Source organism: Vulpes lagopus, chromosome 2, assembly GCF_018345385.1.
Source record: "Vulpes lagopus strain Blue_001 chromosome 2, ASM1834538v1, whole genome shotgun sequence".
Lineage (NCBI taxonomy): Eukaryota > Metazoa > Chordata > Mammalia > Carnivora > Canidae > Vulpes > Vulpes lagopus.
The window spans coordinates 44494130-44519483 of NC_054825.1; the positions used below are offsets into that span (position 1 = coordinate 44494130).

The window sequence follows — 25354 nt, forward strand, 5'->3', positions numbered from 1 at the left end:
GATGGAGCAGAGGAGGCCTCAAGTGCTGACAGAACAGCAGAAAGGGAGATTCGGGAGAGCCAGGGCTGGTCCTGTTGCTGTGATGAAGCCTGGGGGTGGGTCGGGGTCTTGGGGGTCTTGGGCAAGGCCCTTCTCTGTTCTGATCCAGTTGCCACATCTGATCAATGGGGGATTCGGGCGGATGGTCCCCAAGAGTGCTTTGAGAGTTTCTCTGTCTTCTCCGAGGACAGCAGGGATAGGAGGAGCGCCAGAAGTTTGAACCTTGGCACCCAAGGAGTCACCCTCTGACTGCCTCCCCTGGGCTGCCTTCCCCAGCCTTGCTCATGCGTGAACTGGAGGGCAAAAGTTTCCCTCCTGTGCTTCTACATCACGTAGGAAGAACTCGCCCTTAACTTGGCCTCTGCAGATTCTCCTCTGCTTTGGAGACTCCTGGAGCCCACCTGGGAGAAGCAAACCAGAGTGGACATTCCGCGGGGAGTGGACATTCCGAGGGGACCCTGGAGCCCTGGCCCTCACCCTTGCCAGCTGGCATTTGTTCACCCATTGCACTGTGCCTCGGGGTGAGGCTCCATTCAGGGGACTCCTGCCGGCAACCCTTCAACACGGGCCCCTCAGTTACCTCATGTGGGGTTAAGTTTCAGACCCCAGGTGGGACTCCTGCCAGGAGTCACCCGTTTGGCTCCTACAAGGAGCCAGAGTAAGAGCCAGGCTCACTGGGGGCCGGGACCTGGAGGGTTAAGCCTTCCCGGCCTCCTGCCTGCCCCCTGCAGTGCTGGCCCCAGCTGCTTGGAATCCCTGGTGTCCCGTAGGGCCCTCCAACCAGCCAGATGGGCAGCAGCGCCAGGAGAGGAGGAGGAGAAGTGGAAACAGGCCTCAGGGTACCCCCAGTCAGGGAGGGGGGAGGGAAGAGAAAGGATGGAGGGAGGACAGAGGATGGCTGTGAGGTAGGGGAGCCCCACCAGCTGAGAGTGGAGAGGACCCCTCTTCTAGAGCCAGGGGAGATGGGGGCACAGGCTATCGAGCTCAACTGGCCTCTGCCGGAGAGCCAGCTCTTGGCGTGAAACCCTACCCAGTGCTGGCTCCTGCTCCTCTTTCTTTTTTTCTTAATAAGGTCGAATCAGAGTGAGTCAGAGGAGCCAAGTTTCCTGTTAGGCTCTGTTTGAATAAACTCTGCTCTGAACAGAGCTTGGGCCTCTGCGTAGGTTCCCCGAGCCAGGGCCACGGCCCTGCCAGCCGTCCCTGCTGAGAGCAGAGAGCTGGGGTCCCCAGGATGACACCCCCCCCGCCCCCCCCCCCCCCCCCCGACCTGGCCCAGCCCTCAGCCATTCCCTGGGGGAGCCTGTTAGGCACTCGGAGCTTCAGTCTTCGTCTGTATCTCGGGGGTGACAATACCCTTCTTGTGGCATATCTGGGAGGATGAAATGAGAAGATTATGAAAAGTGCCTGGCTCTGCGCCAGGCATGTGGCCACTATCTTCCTCCTCCTGCACCCCTGAGAGGGGAAGAGAGGAGGCGGGGCTCATCTCCCATGGTGGGTTCCCCCCCCATTTGCTCTGTCCCTTTCCTGTTTGTATCTATCTCGAGCACTCTTCCTGGTACTGGGGGGGGGGGGATCCTTGCGGGGAGGGGGCGCTGAGCACCACCCCCTTTCTCCCTCCTCTCCACCCCCTCCCTTGACCTTCTTTGGCCTTCCCATCTGCACCTCCTGCAGCTCTGTGAGCCCAGCGGAGCCTGCCCTGTCTCCAGACACAGGGCCAGGCCTCGTCTGCCTCCGTCGCTGGAGGTATCCTGGCATCCTCCGACTGAAAACCTTCAGAGTGGCCGTCTTAGAGAGGCCTGGCCGGGCTGCAGAGGGTGCAGAGCTTGGCTCCAGTGAGGCCCTTGAGTCACCAGGCTGGGCTGGGCTGTCTGGACTTGAGGAGGTGGCGTGGGGGCTCCTCTCTGGGCCCTGTCCTTACAGGCTGGGATTCACACTCACGTTTTTAAGGTCTAGCCATATGGTTGATGAGGGAGCAGGGCTAGCTGAGGACAAAGCACAGCTGATGTCCCGCAAACACCCCCCACCCAGGGTGGGATATGTGTGACATTCTTTAGGAAGCTTCCAGTTGTCTTAATGTTAGTGCCTTGCTAGAGGGAAAAGCAGTCTTTAACGTGACAATGGCAAGGCCTCCAGTACCCTGTAGGTCCTCCTTAGCATATGAAAATGCTTTTGAAATCTCCCTTTTTGCATAGCTCCCCCAACTCTTCAAGAATATGCTCAGCCACCCCTCACAGGCCCGGGGCAGCAGCTCGTCCTGCCCAGGGGTCTGGGTCCCGGTCCTGGTCCCCGGCTTTAATAAAACCACCGTTTTGCACCAAAGACGTCTCATGAATTCTTTCTTGGTCACTGGCTCCAGATCTCACCTATATTCCAAAACTTCATCCTGGTGGAGGCTTATTGCCAGTTCCTGTCACTTGGAACCAGTCTCGAGGGACCTCGGAGGGCCAGCTATGCAGGGCTGCAAGCTTGTCGAGAGCACGACTTCAGTGAGACCGACTGTGTGCTTGGATCTGGGCTGGGCTGCTGTGTTGCTGGGCTCGGGGAGCAGTTAGTGTCCCATGCCTGACCCTGGGATGGAACTCAAGGTTCTGGAAAATCCACGCAGGAGTGAGGAAACATTAGGCCTAACTTGCAGAGGGTTTGGGGAGCAGAGGAGGAACTGAGTGCGGGAGTCCTCTCTGCTTTGCCGGGGGAAGGGCCAGGAGGCCCACTGGGGGTCTGAACATTTCTGTGATGCGGGAGGGAGGAAGAAGGAGGCAGTCGTTCCCCCCCCCCCCCCCCCCCCCCCGCCAGGCCCTGACACCTGGGTGGGCAGCTCAGGAAAGGGCACTGGTGGGATTTGTGCCGAACTGGGAACGGAAGCTCCGGCCCACCCAGCCTTGACCTCTCTATCCCGGCCCTGCCTCTGGAAGGGGGGCCGGAGGAAGTGCTGCATGAGGAGGCCTGGTGAGCTGACCCAGAACTCGCTGACTCCGCAGAGTGAGGACCACCGAGTGACCACTGCCAGCTGAGGCCTGTGCTCCTCCCTCCCCGGCAGCCACATCTGGCACAATGGTCAGGGAGGCAGGGGGGCTCCGGTCCCCAGAGCCAAGCCAAGGGAGGGGCCCGTGGCAGGGACTGCAGCCCTACGGTTTGGAGTGTCTCTCCAGGGCTGGAACTCTGGAGAAGTCCGGAAGTGGGGGAGGTGAGGTCAGGACCTTTCCGAGGGACAGATGTGGTGGGGGCGGGTGGGGGCGGTGGGGGGAGGAAAGGAGCCACCCTTCTCTAGGACCGGAGGAGTTCGGTGGCTCTGGCTGCCTCCCACTCGCCTTCCCTCCCAGCAAGCTGGGCCCCTGCCCGCCCCCTCCCCGACCCTGGTTCCCTGGGAATTGGAAATACCAGAGCTGAAATAACAGTCTGGGCACCGAGGCCCGTCTCCACGGAGGCAGGAAGCCCCTTCGGTCCCCCTGGGCCACCAGCCTGGCCAGCTTCTCCCTTTCCTGACTCCCCCCGCCCCCACTCCAGAGGCAGGCGGGGCTGGGCCATGCGGATGGGAACCTTCCCTGCTCCCACCCCCAGCCCTCCAACCCCAGGCCCAGAAACTAGAGGCCCAGCTGGTCCTCAGGCCCTGGGACGGGGCCTCCCTCCGCGGGGTTGCGCCAAAGCTGTCGGCAGGGGCCTGCTGTGGGGAGAGCCCCTTCTGTCCAGCTCGGGGGCTCGGGGCGGCAGGAGGGCCTCAGCCAGCGTGCAGTGTGGGGAAGGAGCCAACGGAGTCCCCTGCCCAAAGGAGAAAGCTGGCAAGACCAAGCAGGGTGCCAGTGCCTCGGGCTCCAGCCCTGTAAACCCCAAGGAGGGAAACTGAGGAAGGAACCCAGGGGTGCTGACTAAGGCATCCTGGCAAGGCTAAGGGAAGCCTCGCTCCTCTCCTTTCTCTGCTTTAATTTTCCTGCCTCTGTGTCTTTAACTTTCATTTGGGTCTCCCTGGGTTTCTTTAGCTTTTTTGCTTCTTTTTCTCAACACCCCCCCCCCCCCACACACTTGTCATTCATTCACTCATCCTCTCCGTGCCCCTCCACTTCTGTGGCTTGCGGTCTCTTCCATCTGTCTGTTCTCGCACATGGCTTACCCACTCACTCCGTCTCTGCTGCCAATGTTTCTCTCAACTATTCATTTGTCTGCACATTCAGTCAGCAGGTCCCCTGCGTGCCTGCTGAATGCCAGGCTCTGGGCCGGTGGTGGGTGGGTGGGAGGGGGACAAAAGCCTCACGAGGCTGGTCTCCCAGGAACTTGCCATCTAGTGAGGGTGACACAATAGGCAAGACCAGGGTGAGGAGCCCCGGGTGGTGGTGAGGGTGCTGGGCCAGCGCTCTGTGACCTTTGAGAGAATTTCTGTCCGTCCGTCCGTCCGTCCGATCCTGATCCCTGCCCCTGTGTGACTCCGTCCTTGCGACACCTTTGTGAGGTGGCTTGCTTTCTGTGGGGCACATGCAATTTGCTCATTTGCCTCTGGTGGGGGAGGCAGTGAGCTGAAGGGCCAGTGTGTGGGGCAGGTGGCCCCGGGCTTCCGAGGGAGCAGGGCCCTCGGGGCGGCGGACAGCAGTGCCCACTCACGGGCTGCCCGCGGCTCCGGTGCGCTTCAAGGCGCTGAGCCTGACGCTTGGGCTTCTACTCAAGGGTTGTTTTGCAGGCAATTCCGGGTAAGAGGAAATGATGGTCATGGGTATGGATTAAGCTCCTACTGTATGCCACAGGACTGGACAAAATAAGGTTCTTCACTGCTGGTATTTCCTATAGTTTAGTGTGTGGGACGCCCCCCTCCCCACCCCAGGAGTCCTCGAGGAGATGAGTTTTGCCCTCTTGAGTCCTGGAAGTAGGGGTCACAGGGTATGAAAGAGGAGTAGAGACAGGATACCAGCAATCTCTCCCTTACATATTCTACAGCTTTTTATTGCAGATTACAAAATATGTCAGTTATAGAAAACTGAGAATATAGGCTAATAAAATAAATTACTCTGTAACATAGACAAAAACCACTCTCTCCAGTTTCCCCCCCCCCTCTTTAAAAAAAATTGAGGGATGCCTGGATGGCTCAGTTGGTTGAGTGTCTGCATTCGGCTCAGGGTAGGATTCCAGGGTCTTGGGATCGAGTCCTGCATCAGGCTCTGCAGGGAGCCTACTTCTCCCTCTGCCTATGTCTCTGCCTCTCTCTGTGTGTCTCTCATGAACAAATAAATAAAATCTTTTTTAAAAAAATTTTGAGATCATATTACATATATTGTTTTATGACCTGCTTTATGTAATCATATTTGATGACCATTTCCCATGTTAGGGTAACTGTCAAGACCTGCTTGCCTTTTCAGTATTCACATTGATCATTGTTAAGCCTTCATCCCCTTTAGGACGGAACCCGGATCCAGAGGCTATAGTCAGATCTTCAGGTTCACTCTGGCGGGATGAACTCAGATCTTGGTTGGGATATCCTGACCCACTGGTTAAGATGGCAAGTTGAGTGGTAGGGATTACCTTAATTTCTATCTGCCCTGAGGCCAACCACATCCTTCCTTCATTCCCCATGGAGCAAGTGGTGGCTACCAGCCATATGCCTACATACAAGAGGGACTCCAGAGACCCCAAAAGACATGCTCCACAGACTTTTTTGTGTTCCCCAGGAGAAGAAGCATCTGGCAACTTAAAATTTTTTAAATAACTTAAATTTTTTTTACTATAGTACATACGCAGTAAAGTATGCAAAGTGTTCAGTTTGATGAACGATCCCAAAGTGAACACACCCATGGAACTTCCACCTAGATCAAGAAACATCACAGCAGCTGGCAAATTGTAGCAGGAAACTCCTTAAAGTTCTGCCTATATCAGCGCTTGGCTGCATCTAAAACTTTTTCTTCAAGATTTTTAATGACTGAATTATGTAGATAAATAATGATTTAGTTAATAACCTCCCTTGGGCAGCCTGGTGGCTCAGCGGTTTAGCGCCACCTTCAGTCCAGGGTGTGATCCTGGAGACCTGGGATCGGGTCCTGCTTCGGGCTCCCTGCATGGAGCCTGCTTCTCCCTCTGCCTGTGTCTCTGCCTCTCTCTCTCTCTGTGTCTCTCATGAATAAATAAATAAAATCTTTAAACAAAACAAAACAAAAAAACCTCCCCTTATTGGTTTCATTTTACTTTCTTAGCTCCTACAAGTGACAATGTAATAAGCACCCTTGCACATAAACCTTTGTGTCTGCTCTGCTATGTATTAGCCTCAGAGTGCCTGGGCTTGGTTCCTTCCCTCATCTGTGAGCTGCATGACTCACTATGCCTTTTTTCTTTCTATATAATGGGAATGATGGTAAGGATTCAAGTGAGAGAACATATAGGGTAGGACAGCCTGGGTGGCTCAGCGGTTTAGCATCGCCTTCAGCCCGGGTGTGATTCTGGAGACCCGGGATGGGTCCCGCATTGGGCTCCCTACATGGAGCCTGCTTCTCCTTCTGCCTGTGTCTCTGCCTCTCTCTCTCTCTCTCTCTGTCTCTCTCATGAATAAATAAAATTTAAAAAAATATATAGGGAATATTTAGTACACAGTCCAGTGCTTACAAACACTCAATAAGTAGCAGGCATTATTAGCACCATGGATTAATTCATTAGAAGTTGGATTTCCAGAGAAAGGAGGGTTTGAACATTTCTGAGGTTTTGATACAGATTATTCAGCTGGTTCCAGAAAGGTGGTCTCCGTTTACCTGCCCAGAATGCCCTGGCTCTTATCACTACTGTGTACTGTCTTCTTCAAAGATAATTAAACATTAAGCATAAAGCATGTCAATGTATTTTTTTTAGTTGCGTTTCTTTGATTACTTGTGAGAGTGAGCCTTTTGTCTGCGTTTGTTGACCTTCCACATGGTTTCCCTGCCTCTACCATTGTACACAAGTCTATTCTAGGACAGTAGCCAGAATGGCCCATTTAAGACCTAAGTCAAAATTTCTTTTTTTAAGTCAAAATTTCTCTCTTCTGCTTAAAACCCAGTAATGGTTCCCCATTCACGGAGAATAAAAGCCAAAGCCCGCTTGGTGGCTCCAGGGTCCTCCTCAATTGGAGCCTGGCTCTCCCTGCACCAGCCTTACGAGCCTCACTCTGTCCCTGCAGCACCCTACCTCGCCCCACCCCCCATGGCACTCTGAACTTGTTCAAGGTTTGTTCAACTGTCATCTTCTCAATGAGGCCCCTCAGTACTGATCTTACTTACTCTTCTCTTTTACCCATAGTGTTTCTAAAATACTGCACAACTTACTTATTTGTTTGTTGCCTGTCTCTCCCCTGCAGAATGTAAGCTCCATAGAGGTAGACACGTTGGCTTGGTCACTGGGGTGTCTTAAGAACCTAGAACTATGTCTGGCACATAGGAGGCACTTGGTAAATATTTATTGATTAAATGAATAAATGGTGAATTTCCTGGTCACATTCTTCAACTATTTTCTATTGTAACATTCATCTGTTTAGTATGCGTTTATAAGATGTAGTATATTTAGCACTTATCCATATAAAACTCTTTGTCACATCTTGCACAATGAAGTTTTGACGTTTGTCATTTGCATTAATATTTTTTATACTTTACTAATATGCCAAAGTGCTTCATTTTTATTTATTTTCCCTTATGATCTCAGACTTTGTTGTGTGACCTTTGCCTTCACCAAGAATATATACATTTTCAATGAATATTTATTTCTGATTTCACTTTTTAAAAAAAATATTTATTTATGCATGGAGAGAGGCAGAGGGAGAAAATCTCAAGCAGATTCTCCTCCGAACTGGGTGTGGAGGAGGAGCTGATGTGGGGCTCCATCTCACAACCCTGAGATCATGACCTGAGTTGAAACCAAGAGTTAAAAAAAAAAAAGAAAAAGAAAGAAACCAAGAGTTAGCCATATAACTGACTGTGCCCCCTAGGTACCCTCAAAATTTCACTTTTTAACTCTTTAACCTATTTAGTCTTCATGCATAATGAAAAGTAAGAACATAACTTTAAAACAAATTAAGCACTGGGTGTATTCTGTATGTTGGCAAATTGAACACCAGTAAAAAATAAATTTATTATTAAAAATAAAAAAAATAAAACAAATTAAGCAACTACCCCAAAGTTGATCATAAATGAATCAATCATTTTCTGGTCATCTAAAAGACCATTTTTAATCATATGCTGAATGTATTTTATGTGTTTGGGCTTTCTGTTCTGTTCCATTGGCCTGTGAGACATTGCTTATTTTACACAGACATTGCCTATTTTAATAATCATGACAGCCCCTTTTATTATTTTTTAATTATGTTTTGCTCTGGTCATTTATGTGAACATTAGAATTTTTTTGTCAAGGCAAACAAAATCAAAACAATCCCTCTGTGAATTGGAATTGGATTAAGTTTATAGATTAAGGGATGCCTGGGTGACTCAGCAGTTGAGCGTCTGTCTTCAGCTCAGGGTGTGATCCCAGGGTCATGGGATTGAGTCCCTCATTGGGCTCCCTGCATGGAGCCTGCTTCTCCCTCTGCCTGTGTCTCTGCCTCTCTCTCTCTCTCTCTCTCTCTGTGTGTGTGTCTCTCATGAATAAAGAAATAAAATCTTAAAAAAAAAAGTTCATAGATTAATTTAGTGACAAACAACTTTACACCATTGAGCATTTCCATCCAGGAACATGGTGTATCTTTCTATTACGAAGGTCTCTTCTATTGTTATTCTTTAGCAAAGTTTTGTTTTATAGATGAGTGTGTTTTTTGCTTCTTTTTAAAAAATTTTTGTTTGTTTTTTGCTTCTTTTCATGAAATACAGAAATTGTGTCTGTGGTCGGGAGCTTCTGAAATGGCTCCCAGTGATCCCTGGAAGTCCTTACTTGTATGATCCCCTCCCCTTGTATGTGTGATGGACCTAGTGACTGGCTCCTCATGAATAGAATGTGGCAAAAAGTGATGGGATGCTACTTCTGGGTCTACGTTATAAGAAACTGTGACCTTTGTCTTGCAAGAACTCCCTCTGACCCTCTCACTTGCCTGCTCTGATGAAACCAGCTGCCACATTGTGAGCCACCTTATGGGAAGCCCATGTGGCAGGGAACTGAGGGTGGCTTCTGGCCAACAAGTAGCAAGGAACTGAGGCCCTTGGCCCAAGAACACCTGAGGAATGGAATCCTGCCGGCAACCACGTGGGTGGGCTTTCCCAGGTGAACCTTCAGAAGAGACCATAGTCTTGGCTAAGAACTTGATTATTGCTTCATGGAAGATCCTGAGACAGAGAATTCAACTAAGCCACCCACCCAGATTCCTGACCCACAGAAACTGAGATGGTAAATGTTTTGAACCACTAAGCTTTGGGGTAATCTGTTATGCATCAATGGGTAACTAATATAGCACCTTTGTTGTGTTGTGTTGTGTTGTGTTGTGTTGTGTGCATTATGTTTTCTAACTTGTTGGTAGGAAGTAGAAAAGGGGAACTTTTCTGTAGTTATTTTATAACTGGACACTTTACTAAATCTTCTGTTCTGATAATTTTGTACTTTCCTAGTTTTTCTAAGAAGACCATCATATTTGCAAATATAATTTGTTCTCTTTTTCCTGTCTAACTGTGTTAGCTAGGATCTATGAAACAATGTTGAATAACAAAATAGTAGAAATCTTTGCCTCGTCTCCATATTTAATGAGAATGCTTCTTGACTTCCACTCTTTTGGTGCTGCCTGTGGGCTTGAGAGTTAGTATTTTTTATCACGTGAAATAAGCGTCCTTCAATTTCCAGTTCACTGGAGCTTTTTAGAAGAAAATCAGGAATGGTTGTTGACATTTACCAAACATCTATTTGGCATGTGAAATGATCTCTCTTTTTTTTATTTTTTATTTTTATATCTTTTTTTTTAAGATTTTATTTATTTATTCATGAGAGACAGAGAGAGAGAGAGAGAGAGAGAGAGGCAGAGAGACAGGCAGAGCGAGAAGCAAGCTCCATGCAGGGAGCCTGATTCGGGACTTGATCCCGGGTCTCCAGGATCACGTCCCGGGCCAATGGCAGGCACTAAACCACTGAGCCACCCAGGGATCACCTCTCTTTTTTCTTTAAATATGTTATTTATTTATTCATGAGAGACACAGAAAGAGACAGGCAGAGACACAGGCAGAGGGAAGAGCAGGATCCAAGAAGGAGCCCCATGTGGGACTCCATCCCAGGACTCTGGGATCACACCCTGAGCTGAAGGCAGATGCTCAACCACTGAGCAACCCAGCCATCCCACGTGAAATGATCTTTTTCTTCTCTGACCTATTGCTGTGGTTATTCAGCTTACTGCGTTTTTTGATATAGCATCATCCATGCATTCCAGGAATGTTTGCTCATGATGTATTCTTTTAATATATTGTTAGACTTACTTTTGACTTAATCTGATTAAACTTTTATTAGGACTTTTTATCTATATAAATGAGACTAGCGTATGACTCATTCATGCATTCCATTTTTCTTTGGTGCCATTTGTTGGGTTTTAATATAACTAGGGTTATTTTGGCTCTACAAAAAGAATTGAGAAGTGTGTGAGTCAGGGTCCTGGCATGAAACATCCTCCCAAAATAGTTTAAATAAAGAGACTTGAATGAAGGGGCTACCTACAGAAGTGTGAATAAGGGGAAGGGATGGTGAGGCACCTGGAAACTAGTCATGACCAGGAGCTGTTACCATCTCCACAGCCACAGGGACAGGGGAGGAACCCATGTGACTGGAGCACAGAGAGAACTGGAACCTTGGAGAATAGATCACATAAGAGCTAAGGCTGGGGACATTAGTGCCCAGAGAGAGGGCACTAAAGTAGGGAGGGAGCAGGGAAGATACACCTGCACTTCTCTCCTCCCACCTTCCAGCTTCCTGCCCATGCCTCCTGTTGTCAGAACCCAAGCGGAAGCTTTGCAGACTGGGGAGTCTCTGGTTTGCTGATTGTGGGGAGTCAGCCCCTGGGGCATGAGATGTGGCAGGGAAGGATATGGTTTCTGTCTCATGACTGGATCCTGATGGATCCCTACAGAGTCATGTGCCTAACAGCTTTTAAATATTCACTGAGGTCTTTTATACAACTTCCTTATACAGATTTTTGTTGTTGTTCACTATGATTTTGCATATTTTGATTCTCTCTTGCTTGCTAAGAGTGCATGGCTGAGTATTTTTTCCCCACAGAAGGTAGAGCTGTGCTTGGTATGTGTTCTAAGTTCAGCGCGTAGGAAAGTCTTTCTTGTCTTCATGCAAGAATGCACCTGGCAGATTGTTGCAATTTTAGGTCACAACTGTGACCTCTCAAAATTCTGTAGAAAAGTGGTCCCTAAAGTGTATTCCATTGAACACTCATCTTACCACATGGTGGATGCAAAGAGGTTTCATTGTCAAATAAATTTGGAAAACTGTACTCTCTAATCTTGCTAAGTTAAGAATATGCACAAACACTTAAAAAAAAAAACAAAACCCTGAGACTCAGGCTGGGATTTTGTCTTTTTTCTTCTTCTTTTTTATTTTTTTAAAGATTTTATTTATTTATTATTCATAAGAAACAGAGAGAGAGAGGCAGAGACATAGGCAGAGGTAGAAGCAGTTTCCATGTAGGGAGCCTGATGTGGAACTCGATCCCGGACCCCAGGATTATGCCCTGGGCCAAAGGCAGGCACTTAACCACTGAACCACCCAGGTGTCCCTTATTTTTTTTCTTCATCATTCAGCATTTCCTGAGTTTGTTTTATGGCAGAAGCTCTTTTCTCCAACAGAAGCACTTCCCAACATTCCATGGAATCTCTCTTCCAATTATACATTTTAAGGAATATTATAGATGTTCCCTGAACCTTTTGCTCTCTAGGGGTGCTTATAGGATTATTTCCTTATACTCCAAATGGACAAAATCCTGAATGGTATTTCCAAGGATGCCTTTGTTTTTACTAATTTGACATAGGTAAAAGGAACCTTTTAACTTTATAGGTTCAGGTTTTTCGTCAGCCTTCATTCTACTTGGATTCTTGCTTTTGTGCAGTTTCTTCTTTGGGCCTCCATGTCTGTTATTTTTTCTCCTATTGTTTTTTGTCCCTTTGGGTATTTCCTCTGCATTTTCAGAGAACTCCTATCTTCCATATTTATGGATTCAATTTTCTGTAGTTTCAGTTCTGTTCTTTTTACCATCAAAATGCAATTTTGAATTCTGTTGCTGCTTTTTGGTTTCTTTATAGCCTTTGGGGTTATGGTTTGCTTTTGATTTCTACCTGCTTCTCAGCCAGCAAACTTCTCATCTCATCCTTTCCTCTTATTTTTGACTCTCCTTTCTTAGAATTCACATTTTAATTAAATGAATTGAGTACAAAGTGAATGTGGTCTGAAAGTTATTTATGTTTTTGTGACAAATCTTTTTCGAAAGAATTCTTTTTCTCTGCATTTTGAGGGACACGATCTTTTCCCTTCATGATACAGAATCTTTCTAAAGACTGTATTTGCAAGCATGTGTTTACATATGGGTGTGTGCATGTGGGCGTGTGTTTGCTTTTACTCCTCCTTAAAAAAATGAGTATTTTGTGAAATCTTATTATTTTCCCCAAAACAGGAGGCAAAGAAGGAGATTCTCTTTAGCTCTTCATACACCTGGATGCTTTTCCAATTGTCCTGTCATATTTTAGGCTGAAGGACTGGTTAATGAAAACTCATGTCACTGGGTGGCTGCAAACACAAATTGCCCGTGGTGTATGTCCTCCCCCAACCCACTCATTGCTGGATTCAACCCGTGGATCTCACTGGCTCCAGGGTGTGTGTGTGTGTGTGTGTGTGTGTGTGTTGTGTGTGCACATGCACACTTTTTTCTCAAGTCAAGGCTTCCAAGGGCCATTATGAGCTCGGGGATCTAGTTGAAGGAAAGGGATGGGCATCAGCAGGGGGCAGGCCCCGTGGGGAAATTTGCCTGTGCACCGGGGAAGCAGTATGCCATGTTCCTTCTCTAGGTAACTGACAAAGCCATGACAAGGTGTCTGCCCACCCTGTCAGGACAGGAAAGATGTGGTATCAGAGAAAACCTGATCCAGGGAGGAGCTTCCCCTAGTTGTCTACTTGGCCTATCAACTGTGTGCACCCCAGGACTTCCCAGTGAGCTCCTCCCAAATGCTGTTGATCTGTAGCACTGATACATCTTCCATCTGCCATACTGTCTGCAAACCCCATGCTTCCCACCTGTCCTCCAAGTCCAAGGGCAGTCAGCCCTACTTGCTTCGCATGAGGGAACTTTTTGCTTTCTTAGAAACTGGAATTGTGAACCAGCCCTCGGGGGTCTCCCTTCAGTCTGGATCTTGCCCATTTTCCACAGATCGGCAGCATTCCTGGCACAGGAATACGCCTTCCCTGGTTCCCAGGCCAACACAGGCTTTCCCTTTATATTCATTTGATCAATTCAGCTGGGATCCAGGCAGAAGGAGAGCCCTGCAGCAGCATAACAGGATGTCACGTGGGACTTTTCCTTCTGTTCTGGAATGCAGCTAAGACCCAAAACTGAGTACAAAAACACTAGGGACCCTGTGTCCCTACATTCAGAGAATTGCGGGTGAGCAGAGGAGCTATATTATCTCCCATTGGTGGGGCTTCCAGGGGGGTCACACTGGTTCCTCTCTCATCAACTACCACCACCTCCCACAGAGGGTGCAAAGGGCAGGGGTGGGGGGAGTCATCTGCTGTGTGGGCAGCGCAGTGTTACAGCAGAGGCTATCTCTCCCGTCTTTGGGGGAGGCTGCTTTTTCTCCCCAAAGCCACAGGGAATTTCGAGTTATGGCAGACCAGCACATCATAGCCCAGGCGGGTGTCTGCGGACTCTGTGATATACCTCTGCACTGTCTGAGTAGGGAAAGGGGAAATAGTTAGATGGCAGGTGGAGAGAGCCATGTGTGGTGGCTGAGCTCAAGCCCACATGCTGGTGTCCAGCCCAGGAGGTCCTCATGCGGGGCTTCAAAGGATGCCTTCGCAGGTCCTCCAGAGGGAGCCAGCTTTTGAACAGAGAATGAGTCAGAGGGACCAGAGAAGCAGGGACAGTCCACCCAGGAGAGGACAGTCTTAGGAGATTTGCTTCCATATCCTCCTGGGCCCCCCCAGTCCCAGAGATCCCCGGAAGAGAGAGCAGGAGGATGGATGTAGTCGGATTCCCCTTGCTCTGGGCCATCAGCTGGGGGTCAGCGCTCTGTTTAAGCAGAGGTGGGGAGGCCGGAGGGGATGAGCAGGAACCAGTCTTAGTTCTACTTACAGAAACTAGAGTGTTTGGGATGCCCAAGGGGCTCAGCAGTTTAGCACCTGCCTTCGGCCCAGGGTGTGATCCTGGGGGTCCTGGGATCGAGTCCCGCATCAGGCTCCCTGCATGGAGCCTGCTTCTCCCTCTGCCTGTGTCTCTGCCTCTCTCCGTGTGTCTTTCATGAATAAATAAATAAAATCTTTTAAAAAAAAGAAACTAGACTGTTCTAATAGATGAAGATGGCAGGGAGTTGGGCTATGCAGCCATTGTCACCGAGAGCCCTGCCACCCAGCAGGAGAGTGGATTTCAGCAGGGCCGAGCGTGGTGAGGAGGGTGGTGGTGAGAAAGCATCTTATTCCCCAACAAATTGAGACTCAAGGAAATCTGTTACATTTGAACAAAAGCAAAAGGGAAAAAAAACCAGCTGTGGAACGCTTAAGGTAAGGAAGGTACAGAAGTGTGGGATGGGAGCATCCGTGACTGAAGAGGGAGAGAGGCAGCCATCTGCGGGGTGCGGAGTAGGGGACCTGCGGAGTAGGGGACCTGAGGAGCGGGAGTAACGCGTCTGTGCCCTTTTGCTTACAAGTGATAGAAGCCCCGTTCACACCAGCTTCAGCAGAAGTGGGATTTATTGGAAGGATCCTGGAGCATCTCACAGAATCTAAGTAAGAGTCTGAGAGTTGAGTGGGAGGAGGGGTGGGGCCACAGGTGGGCGTGAGCAGCATCTGGAACCCAGGGTCTGCAAGCCCCAGGACCTTTGCACACCCTTATGTTTTCCTTGCACTGCATGTCAGCCTTGCGGTCCCCTCATACAGACTGGTCTTCTCACAGGGCACAGAAAATGTGACCATTAACAGCTTCTAAGTGTTGTGACCTGGGGGTTCTGCTACAGGACAGAACCGCCTCTCAGTGGCCCCAGAGGAGGCTTGGACCATCAGCCGGGCCCTGTGAGGGCCGCTGTGCCGAGAAGCAGTGAAGGACCATCCCAGGAGAAAGAAGGCTGGGGTCCATCAGGTGGTCTCTTTCTTTTCTTCTTTCATGCTTTCTTTCTTTCTTTCCTCTTTCTTGTGATTTTATTTTTAAAATTAAAAAAAAATTTTTTTTTGTTTATTCATGATAGTCACACACAGAGAGAGGCAGAGACATAGGCAGAGGGAGAAGCAGGCTCCATGCACCGGGAGACTGATGTGGGATTCGATCCTGGGTCTCCAGGATCGTGCCCTGGGCCAAAGGCAGGCGCCAAACCGCTGCGCCACCCAGGGATCCCCTATTTTTAAAATTTTAAAAAGATTTTATTTATTTATTCATGAGACACAGAGAGAGAGGCAGAGATACAGGCAGAGGGAGAGGCAGGCTCCCTGCAGGGAGCCCGATGTGGGACTCAATCCCGGGACCCCGGGGTCACATCCTGAGCCAGAGGCAGATGCCCAACAGCTGAGTCCCCCGGACGTCCCACGGCTGGTGTTTCTGGCAGGAATCGGACAGCCTCATGCTGGCCTCCTGCAAAGTCGTGGCTCCCACTGCAGAGGCTCTGATGACACTGCGCCTCTTCGGAGACCCATGGCAAGGGAAACGACAGATAACAGCTTGCATTTATTGTGTGCCTGCTGTGTACCAGGCCCTGGGCTGTGCTCTGCGTGAAATTTCACTTTGTCCTCACAGAAAATGTATATTTCCACCCATTTCGGGGATGAGGATGCAGCAGCTTGGAGAGGGTAGGAGCCAAGGTCACGGGGCCCTGAGGGGCAGCCCGGGTGCCCTGCCTGTTTGTGTCTGGCTCCAGGCCCACCTTCTTCACCATCAAGCTCTTCCACCTCCAAGATTGAGCGTCTGGGCCTGGACATTTCCAGGGAAGGAAGAAGAGTCCATGGGGTCCGGGGTGTGGTTCTGTGGCATGGACCTACAGGCAAGCACAGCCGGAGCAGCGGACCCAGCCTGGGGCCCGGCTGAGTCACAGGGAGCTCGCAGAGGATCCTTGGATCACCTGAGAAGATTCTATGGTAAATCTCTGCTGTGGTCCGTGCAGTGGCTGCGAAGCCCGGCCCTCGGCCCTGGTGGCTTGCAGGGCAGAAGGGGGCCCAGCCCCCTGTGCTCCCTCCTCCTCCACCAGCTGGAGGGGAGTCCTTGTCCCTGACCAGGCTCTCGTTGGGGACCCTGCGGACTGCAGGCAGCACCGTGCCCAGCAGAGGGCGCCAGAGCCTCTTCACGGCCTGGAGGGGCGAGCCTGGCAGGAGGGCCGTGGGTCTGTAAGCTCCCTGCCCATTCCTCGGGCCTCCGTGGGCCTGGCTCTGTGCACCTGCAGCCTGCGCACCTGCACCCTGCACACCTGCACCCTGCGCGGACAGATGTGCACGTGCCTCTGTGTGTATGTGGGGGAGAGTCAGACACAGAGACACAGAGAGAAAGAGACACAGAGAGAGACACAGCGGGGGAGCATGGCTATGAGGCACCCAGCTGCCTCGCTGGCTTCTCGCCCTCAGGGTGGGTCTCCTTCCAGCTTTGCATGGAAGCATGATGGCTGGTTGGGGTCTCTTTATGAAGGGAAGGCCTGACCATAGCACCAGGCTTGTGGGACAGAGAGCAGGGCTTGGAGAAGAGAATCCTCCAGGCCTGAGAGTGTCTCCTCCACATACATGGCATTGGGGTATGAGCCTTTCCAGCTCGGGGTGCCGGGGCTCAGACCCAAGGAAGAGTCAGCATTGCAGCTTCGTCCTGGGTGCCTCAGGGCTTAGGCGTGTCCCTCTAATGTACCTGACCTCAGTTGCCCTTCCTCACTGCAGGGGACGCCTCTCTTCTTCCTCACAAGAGGAAATGCAGGCACTTGCTCTAATGTGCTCCGGCCTGCTTTCCTGAGCAGTCTGCTTTCCCAGGAACAGAGCGAGGACTCCCGCCTTCTGCTCCCACACAGGCCTGTGGTTCCCCCCTGCCCGCAGCAGCACTTGGCAGGACTTTTGGGCATTTCTCTGCCTCCCACCCCCGTCTCCACCCTTCTCTCCATGTGGTTCTCTTACCTCCCTGCCTGCCTCCCGGTCCCCCAAGGTGGGCAGCTCAGAGGCCACCGGTCCCTGGGACTCGGCTCCCCGAGGAGGCTGTGGAGCTGCAAGTAATGACAAACTGCCCTCCATATAGAAGTAGCACCACTGTCTGGGACTCTCTTAGGCTGGGAGAGGCCTCTAGGCTGGAGCCCGGGAGACCAGCCTGGCCCATCCCATCCATGTGCAGGTGACCTAGAGTCAGCCACTTCCCTTGCGTGGCCTGTGCTACTTGGCTGACACTTAGGGGTTCTCTGGGGTTGCCTGCCCTTTAGGCCAACACTCTACCCTCCAGACCATACTTGAGGGGAGGCATGAGGACCCAGCCGCCCACAGGCCTCAGGCTGCCATTTGACCTGCCCCCAAAGCATTCTGCTCTGCCCCTCAAGGAAGACTTGCACCTGCGGCTGCGGCACACCTGGGAGCCAGAGATTGGTGGGGTCCAGTGGAGAGGGAAGTGAAGGAACTCACTGGTTTGTAGCAGCTGCCAGCTCCCATGGGGTAGCTACTCCCCACCCAACGGATTTCAAGCTACTGACTTGATGGCCCTGCGTGCAGAACTAGGGAAGGTGTGCAAATAATTGTGCCTGAGCCAGGACGAGTGGACTTTTTTTTTTTTTTAAAGATTTTATTTATTTATTCATGACAGACAGAGTGAGAGAGAGAGAGAGAGAGAGAGAGAGGCAGAGACACAGGCAGAGGGAGAAGCAGGCTCCATGCAGGGAACCCTATGTGGGACTTGATCCTGGGTCTCCAGGATCACACCCTGGGCTGAAGGCAGCGCCAAACTGCTGCGCCACCGGGGCTGCCCAGGACGAGTGGACTTGAGCACAGCTAAGAGGAAGAAAGGGGGATCCCTGGGTGGCGCAGCGGTTTGGCGCCTGCCTTTGGCCCAGGGCGTGATCCTGGAGACCTGGGATCGAATCCCACATCAGGCTCCTGGTGCATGGAGCCTGCTTCTCCCTCTGCCTGTGTCTCTGCCTCTCTCTCTCTCTGTGTGACTATCATAAATCAATACAAATTAAAAAAAAAATAAGGGGAAGAAACGGCGTGCATCTGGGGACCCTGACCGCAAGGATGCGCCCAGTCCCCTGGGGAGAGAGCCCCCAGCAGATCTGCAGAGCTGCATGGCGCTCTGGCTACACCTCAGAAGAGGGGATTAAAAACGCCAGGGAGCGTTATGAAGGAATTTCTTTCAGAAACAATTAAATCACTTTGCAATTTAATTGCCTAAATATTTTTTACCTAATTTAAAATCGCTTGTCATGTGAATAATTGGGCAACGCATTATTGAATTACAGGAGGAATGCAGTGCCCAAATTGAAGAAGTAATCAAACATTTGCATCGTTGAATCAAGTGATTGATTGACACCCGAGGAGGCTGTACGGGGGCACGGGGGGCCTCCCTTGCTGGGCCCCCCTTCCTGGGAGCCCGAAGGCGGCAGGGGCCCTTTCTGCGTGGCCCCCCTGGCCCGGCCAGCCTCCCCGCCTCCCCTGCTGCTCCCGGCTTCACTGCACTTTGCTCAGCTCCCAAGTTCTCTTGGTTGTCCTGTGTCTCTCGCTGCCCTGTGCTTTCCCGGTCCTGTCCTCTCCCCTCGCCCAGCTGTCCTCCTTGTCCTCTCTTCCTGCCTCTGTCTCTGCCTTGCTCCTCTCACTCTTCTTCCCCGCTCTGGATATTGTGTTTGCTTTGTGGGTTCGCTTTACCTCTCCCCGTGCTGATTTGGTGCCAATTCAGCCCTGCCCCTCGGGGGAGCCCAGAGCAAGGGCCTGTGCCATGAGCCCGAGACATCCCCAGGATTTTGCCACAGGCTGTTGGTGGTGGGAAGGGGCATCGGCAATGGTGGCTCTCGGAAGAGGATGAAATCCTAGCATGGGCCAGCTTGCATGGTGTAAATACCCCCCACGGCTGCCTGCAAGCCACCGACACCATGGCACCGAATGCAAACTGGGAAGTGATGTGCTTCGGTGCTTTGGAGCCAGTGCACCCCTGGGCCAGGGGAAGGAAGGGGGTCTGCTAACAGGGCTGCTCACAGAGCGCCCGCTGCAGTCTCCTGAGCATAAAGCAGAAGTGCTGGAGGGGGCAAGGGCCTTCCAGGGGAGGGCAGGAGCCAGAGTGGAGGGGACCATCACTGTCATGGGCGGTGCAGGCGACAGTGGGGCTGCAGTACCAGAAAGGTGAGGGTGGTGCAGAAGGGGCAGATGAGGGCCAGGATCACCGAGGATCTTGAGGACTGAATGAAGGAGCCTGGTCTTTTCTGGTGGCCACCGAGGAGAGGAACATGCTCAGGTGCCTTAGTTTGGCTTCCCGGGAAACAGATTTGTGGATATGGATTTGGGTGAAGTCCTTTGTTTGGGAGATGATCCTGGGAAGCAGGTGAGGGAGTGGGGCAGTGAGACCAGGTGGAGAGGAAGGTCAATGAGGGGTGTACCACTGCTTCTGCTGTGGAGGGTGGGGGCCCCGTCTCTGAGGGCCCCTCTGCCTTACGGAGCATGCCTTAGAGCTGTCCAATCAAGGGGCAAGTAGCCACCAATTCTCATCCCTTGTTGGTCAAGGGTTGCTCCTGGAGCGTTAGTGTCCTTGGCATTCCAGCCTGCCCCATGTGGAGCCAAGGTCAGTCCTGGCCAGAGAACACCTTTATAAAGAGCGACCAAGAAGCCTAGGGCCTGGGCACCGGGGCGGGAAGCAGCAGCAGAGAAGCCTGTCGTGGTCGGTGTCTTTTGAGTGATGCCTTTGGCTCAGGTGGCCCAGGGGTGGCTGGTGGCTCTGTGAGGGCAGTCTCAGTGCAATAAGGGGGCGGAAGCCAGACAGGCCTGACTCATGGGGAGAATGAGAGCCAATGCAGAAAATATAAACTATTTTGAAAAGTATGGAAAATGGGAATTTTCAATATTGAAAATATTGGAATATTGGAAGGTACCTCGGCTGGAGAGAGGGTGGGCTGGGGGCAGGTTGGCAAGTTGCTCTGGGCCAGGAACAGCAGCAGTGCTCAAGCAGCCCAGACTGCTGCAAGGGTAGGTGGGCCCTCCCCAGGGGGCGCCGACCAGCACCGATTCACATGGAACAGCCAAGCCACGGAGCTGACACCTCGTACTTAATTTTTCTCCCTGGGAGCCATGGATTGGCTCAGCATGACCCAGTTCTGCAAGCACTGATTTGATTGAGTGGAAGCAGACAAGGCATCTGCTCTCCAGGGGAACAGATCCCATGCCAGGAAGCGAGGGGGGTGAAGAGATGAGGGAGACGTAGCTTCATAGTCTAGGAAGTTGCGGATGTGCAATGACAGATGAGTGGAGCGGGCAGCCGGCACACACCAGTGGATATACCAGCGAGTGTGGTGGACGCCCAAGACGAGGCAGCTGTTCTGCTGGGGCTGGGGCAGCCGAGCCTTGAGAGATGAGGGACATGCAGAGGTAGAGAAAATGAGGAGCAGGCATTGCCGGACTTCAAAGCCTTCCCAGCCTTCAGCCTTCTGGTCACCACGCCCTCGAGACCAGGGACCCAGTGGCAGCTCTTCCATAGCCAGAGCCCTCCCACCATCCTCTGGTAGGATCAGACTGCCCTTGTTGGGGAGATGGGAGATGCAGGAAAGAGGATGTTGGAAGGGGGCGGGGAGTAGTGTCACCTTGGGCCCCTAGCTTAGGGGAGAAGGCTGCTTGCTTAGCTTGGGCTCCTTGGTGTCAAAGGCTGAAGAGTCCCCTAAAATGTATCCACGTCCTAATCCCCAGAACCAGCGAATGTTACCTTCTATGGCAAAAGGGACTTTGCAGATGTTATTAAGTTAGGGATTTTGAGATAGGGAGATTCTCCTGGACTAGGCAGGTGAGTCCCAATATAGTCCCCAGGGTCTCTGTAAGAGGGAGGCAAGAAGGTCCAAGGAGGAAGTAGGAGACATGGCACTGGAAGCAGAGGTGGGCCAAGGACACTGCCGGCCACTGGAAGCTGGAAAAGGCAAGGAGACAAGTTCTCCCTTAGAGCCTCCACAAGGAACCGACCCTGCTGACACCTTGACTTGAGCCCGGTTGAGACCGAATTTGGCCATCTGGTCTCCAGAACTGTAAGAAAATAAACGCTTGTTTTGTGTGTGTGTTTTAAGCCACCAGAGTTTATGGTGATTCGTTCCGGCACCAGAGGAAGCAGGCTCAGCCACGAAGATGTGCATGCTGCTGGGGCGTGTCCTTGGGGAGGGAAGGGAACCCAAGTGGGCAGAGGGTGCAGCTGAACTGCTGGGGAGTCATGGACAAGTCCATGCATAGCTGCCTCCTATTGAAGCATGAGCCACTGGCCCATGACCCACAGTGACTGAATGGGGCTGCCAGGCCAGGTAATATGGGCTTGGATGAAAGAGCAGTTGATGGGGGACCCTCCTCAGTGAGCCCTCCATAGGCCACACTTGCCTGGTCCCAAAGGAGATCTGTGGGTGCTGCTCAGCATCCCCAGCACTGTGGAAGGTGTCCTTCTGAGCCTTCTTCCTCTGGTCTGCAGGCCCAGTACTTGACCACTTTCCAACATCCCAGACTCCTTCACCCACCAAGGAACTCCACAGTATATCCACACCTTTCCCTGAGCCAGAAATTGAGGTTTTATTCCCACTTTTCAACAGCTACCACTGAGTGCCTTCCATGAACTGATGTCTTTATTTTATTTTATTTTATTTGCACTGATGTCTAATCCTAGAAGAGCCTTGCTTTCATTCCCATTTTACAAATGAGCAAATGGATACTCAGGAGAGGAGAATGAATGCCCAAGATCAAGGCCAGGATGCTCCAGAGGTCACCTGGTGTCTCTTCGCTGCTCTGTGACTTTGTCTCCCATCACTCAGCATTTTCTTATGAGTTGTGCCATGCTGAGTAGGCCTTTCAACCTCTTTTGGCCTCAGTTTTTTTGAAACTCTGTCCTGTTTCCCTCCTAGGGCTTTTTTCACTAGGCCGCAAGGAGACAAGATGTCACAGGCTTCATACAAGGACCTGTGACCCTGCTGCTCTGACTCCCTGGGCCTTCCCTCCCCGGGCCTCCCCTCATCCATTCCTGATAGCTCTGGGCCCTGATCCAGGGGAGAAGGAGGAAGCAGGAGGGGAAGGGTCTCATCTCTGGCTGCTTGTGATTTTCAAGTTAGACTAGTCGCCTTTGCTCGGTTTCCCGTAATGCTGGGAATTACGCAGGACGGCTGCGTAGGCTTGAATGGTTTGTGTGCTGGACCTCACAGAGGGGGAGGCGTGGGGTGAAAGCCAGCTATGTTGGGCACCGTTTGCTGGGCACAAAGGCACCATCTGCCAAGAGGCTGCGTCTACCCAGAGGGGACAACCTTTTCAAATTGTCACAGAAGCCCAGCATCAGTTCGCAGTGGGCGGGGACACATTGGCTTTGTAGGAGGCCAGTGTTGCAGCTCAGACCTCAGATGCCTGCAATCCAGAGTAGAGAAGGGAAGTGAGAAGCAAAACCCCACCCAACACACTGTCACAGAAACAGAAGCCTCTGAGACCTGTCTGGAGGTGCTGCCCAGCCTTGGGACTCCGGGGTTGCCCACCTCTGAGCCTCCGAGCCTCCACTTACCTCTCCACATACCCTTACATAGGAGGCCCCACTCCAGCGGGACCCCCGGAGCCAAAAAGGGCCACTAACTATCAGGGCAGTTACTTCCCTCCTTACTTCTCCCTTCCCAATCCCCTCTGGATGGGCTCTGATTGCTGTGCCTCAAAGCAAGACTTCAGAAACTTCCACGGTCCCACTCTATTTAGGCTGGTGATTAGTGCACGTCACACACACACACACACACACACACACACACACACCCCTCCAAGGCCAACAGCTGCTCCTTTCTTTCCCTGTATTTCCCTTTGGCTCCCTGCCATCTCCTGTCCCCCAGATCCCACCCCCAGACCTTTGCACAGACTGTGGCCTTCCCGGAACTCTTTCCTTATGCTTTCCCTTCCACCGTCTGTATGCTAACCTCCCTTCCGTGCTGCACAAAGCGCCTCCCCTCATGCAGGGCAGAGGGACAGCTGGCATCAGCTGGGCGATGGGCCAGGACAAGGAGCTCTGGGAATGCAGCTGGGTGCCTGGTGTGCCCTGGGGACTGGGGTTTGAAGAGTGCCACCGGCGTGCCCTCTGTGGGGCCCACTGCAGATGGCAGCCCCCTGTGAGGTGGGGGCTCCCCAGGGAGGGTTGATGGCCTTCTGTCTATGAGCAGGTTCCAGGTCCCCAGGAGGCTTGGGGGGGGGGCCCTAGCTTCGAGAACCAAAAGTAGAGATGCTAAAGCTCATCAGGCCCCTCCCTCAGCCACTGCTGCTGTAGGATTCCCAGAAGACCACCAGCTCCTCAGCCGGTCAACACAAATTTATTGATATTGGGGACTGGAAGGTATCAAATGTGAGTGAGTAAAACATGCACTGTCCCATACGGGAGCCACTGGCTGTGAGTGGCTACTATGCACTTGAAATATGGGTCATCCCAATTAAGATGTAGGGGCCGAAAATGTGAAATATACACCGGATCTTGAAGACTTGTAGAAAAAAAAAAGGAATGTAAGAATCTCATTAATGATCTTTATACCGATTACATAGTTGAAACAATAATATTATGGATCTATTGGGTTAAGTAAGTCTTTTCAGCTTTTTACCTTTTTTTTTAAGATTTTATTTATTCATGAGAGACACAGAGAGAGAGGCAGAGACCCAGGCAGAGGAAGAAGTAGGCTCCATGCAGGGAGCCCGATGGGGGACTCGATCCCGGGACCCCGAGATCACACCCTGGGCCGAAGGCAGACAGTCAGCTGCTGAGCCCCCCAGGGATCCCCACCTTTTTACTTCTGTATGTGGCTATGAAAATGTTAAAAGACGCGTTTGTGGCTCATAGTATATTTCTATTGGACACTGCGGTCGTGGGTGTAGAACATGTAAGGGAAGTCCTTGGATGGTTGTTCACACTGTGAAACAGGTAGTGGTTAGAAACTGGGTAGAGAAAACAGAGGCAGCCTCCCACACCAGCCCCACACAGGGCCCTGATGGCAGCTGGCGCCGAGCGCTGGCCCCGATGCTGGCCCTGTAGCGGGAGGGCACGGCTGGCGCAGCTGCTTCCTGTGCAGGCACGTCCTGGGGCAGAGCCTCTGCCACTGGGAGCGGCATCCTGGGTGTGCAAGAGCAGGCTGCGTGAGGATGCAGGCCTGGCCCGGGGAGGAGGCTGACTGATTCTCTCCAGGGGGCCCTCGTTGCTGCTCAGGATGACTCTGCTGGGTCCCGCCCTCCTCAGGCCACCCTGGGTAGACACAGGCCATCAGGATGACTGTCAAGACTCACAGTGAATTATGCTGGACCCCTGTGTCTGCGTTTTGGGTGGGGAGTGGGGGGAAGTTCCCAGTCAAGAAAGGGGGCACGGGAGAGAGCATGGTGCTCACCGCACCTGCTCCGGAGGCTCTGGAGCCTTCAGGAGGTGCTTCCCAGGGGGATCCCGATGGCTCTTCCATCCCAAGCTGAGGGCCGGTTCCCAGCAAATCTGCAGCCAGAGTGGAAGGCTCAGGACCTTTGAGAGCGAGAACTACAGATCCCTCCCCTCTCCATCTCCACCGCCCCCGCCCGCCCAGCAGCTCTGGCCCAGCGGACCAGGCTTCCTCCCCTACCTGCAAGGCCTCCACCTAGCCCGGGAGCACGCCGGGATTGCAGTAACCCTGGGCGAGTTGCCTCTTCCTGGAGCCGCCGCCTCTGGGGTGGGGTCCCGGTCGGTGGAGGCGGCGTGCCCTCTGCAGGACTAACGGGCAAGTGCAGGTCCCCCAGGAAGGAGGAGCAAGTGGCTTACTGTAGAGATGCTACTTGGGGCTGTGGGAAGTCACAGGTCTCTGTCCTGTGGCTACTGCTCCTTGGGTTAAGGAATAAATGACAATGGGTGCACCTTGCTCCTGCGCTGTCCCCCCGACGGCCGTGGGTTCTGGGAACTGATGTTTGCTGGACCAAACGCATTTATAGATAGCGGCACTGTGATCCCCACGGTAGATACCTTTATTCCTAATTACAGAGAAAACGGCCTCAAAGAGGCTTACTGTCCAGGCTCACCCAGCTGCTCCGT

The 25354-nt window shown here is 52.0% G+C and overlaps 1 long non-coding RNA gene across 1 annotated transcript; it reads right to left on the bottom strand.

Moving 5' to 3' along the window:
- Positions 1–23970: 23970 nt before the first annotated feature.
- On the bottom strand, positions 23971–24994 carry LOC121485147. Its single transcript, XR_005986213.1, has 3 exons — positions 24912–24994; positions 24695–24787; positions 23971–24550 (listed from the first exon to the last, which is right to left on the bottom strand). It is a non-coding gene; the product is annotated as an uncharacterized LOC121485147 (long non-coding RNA).
- Positions 24995–25354: the final 360 nt, after the last annotated feature.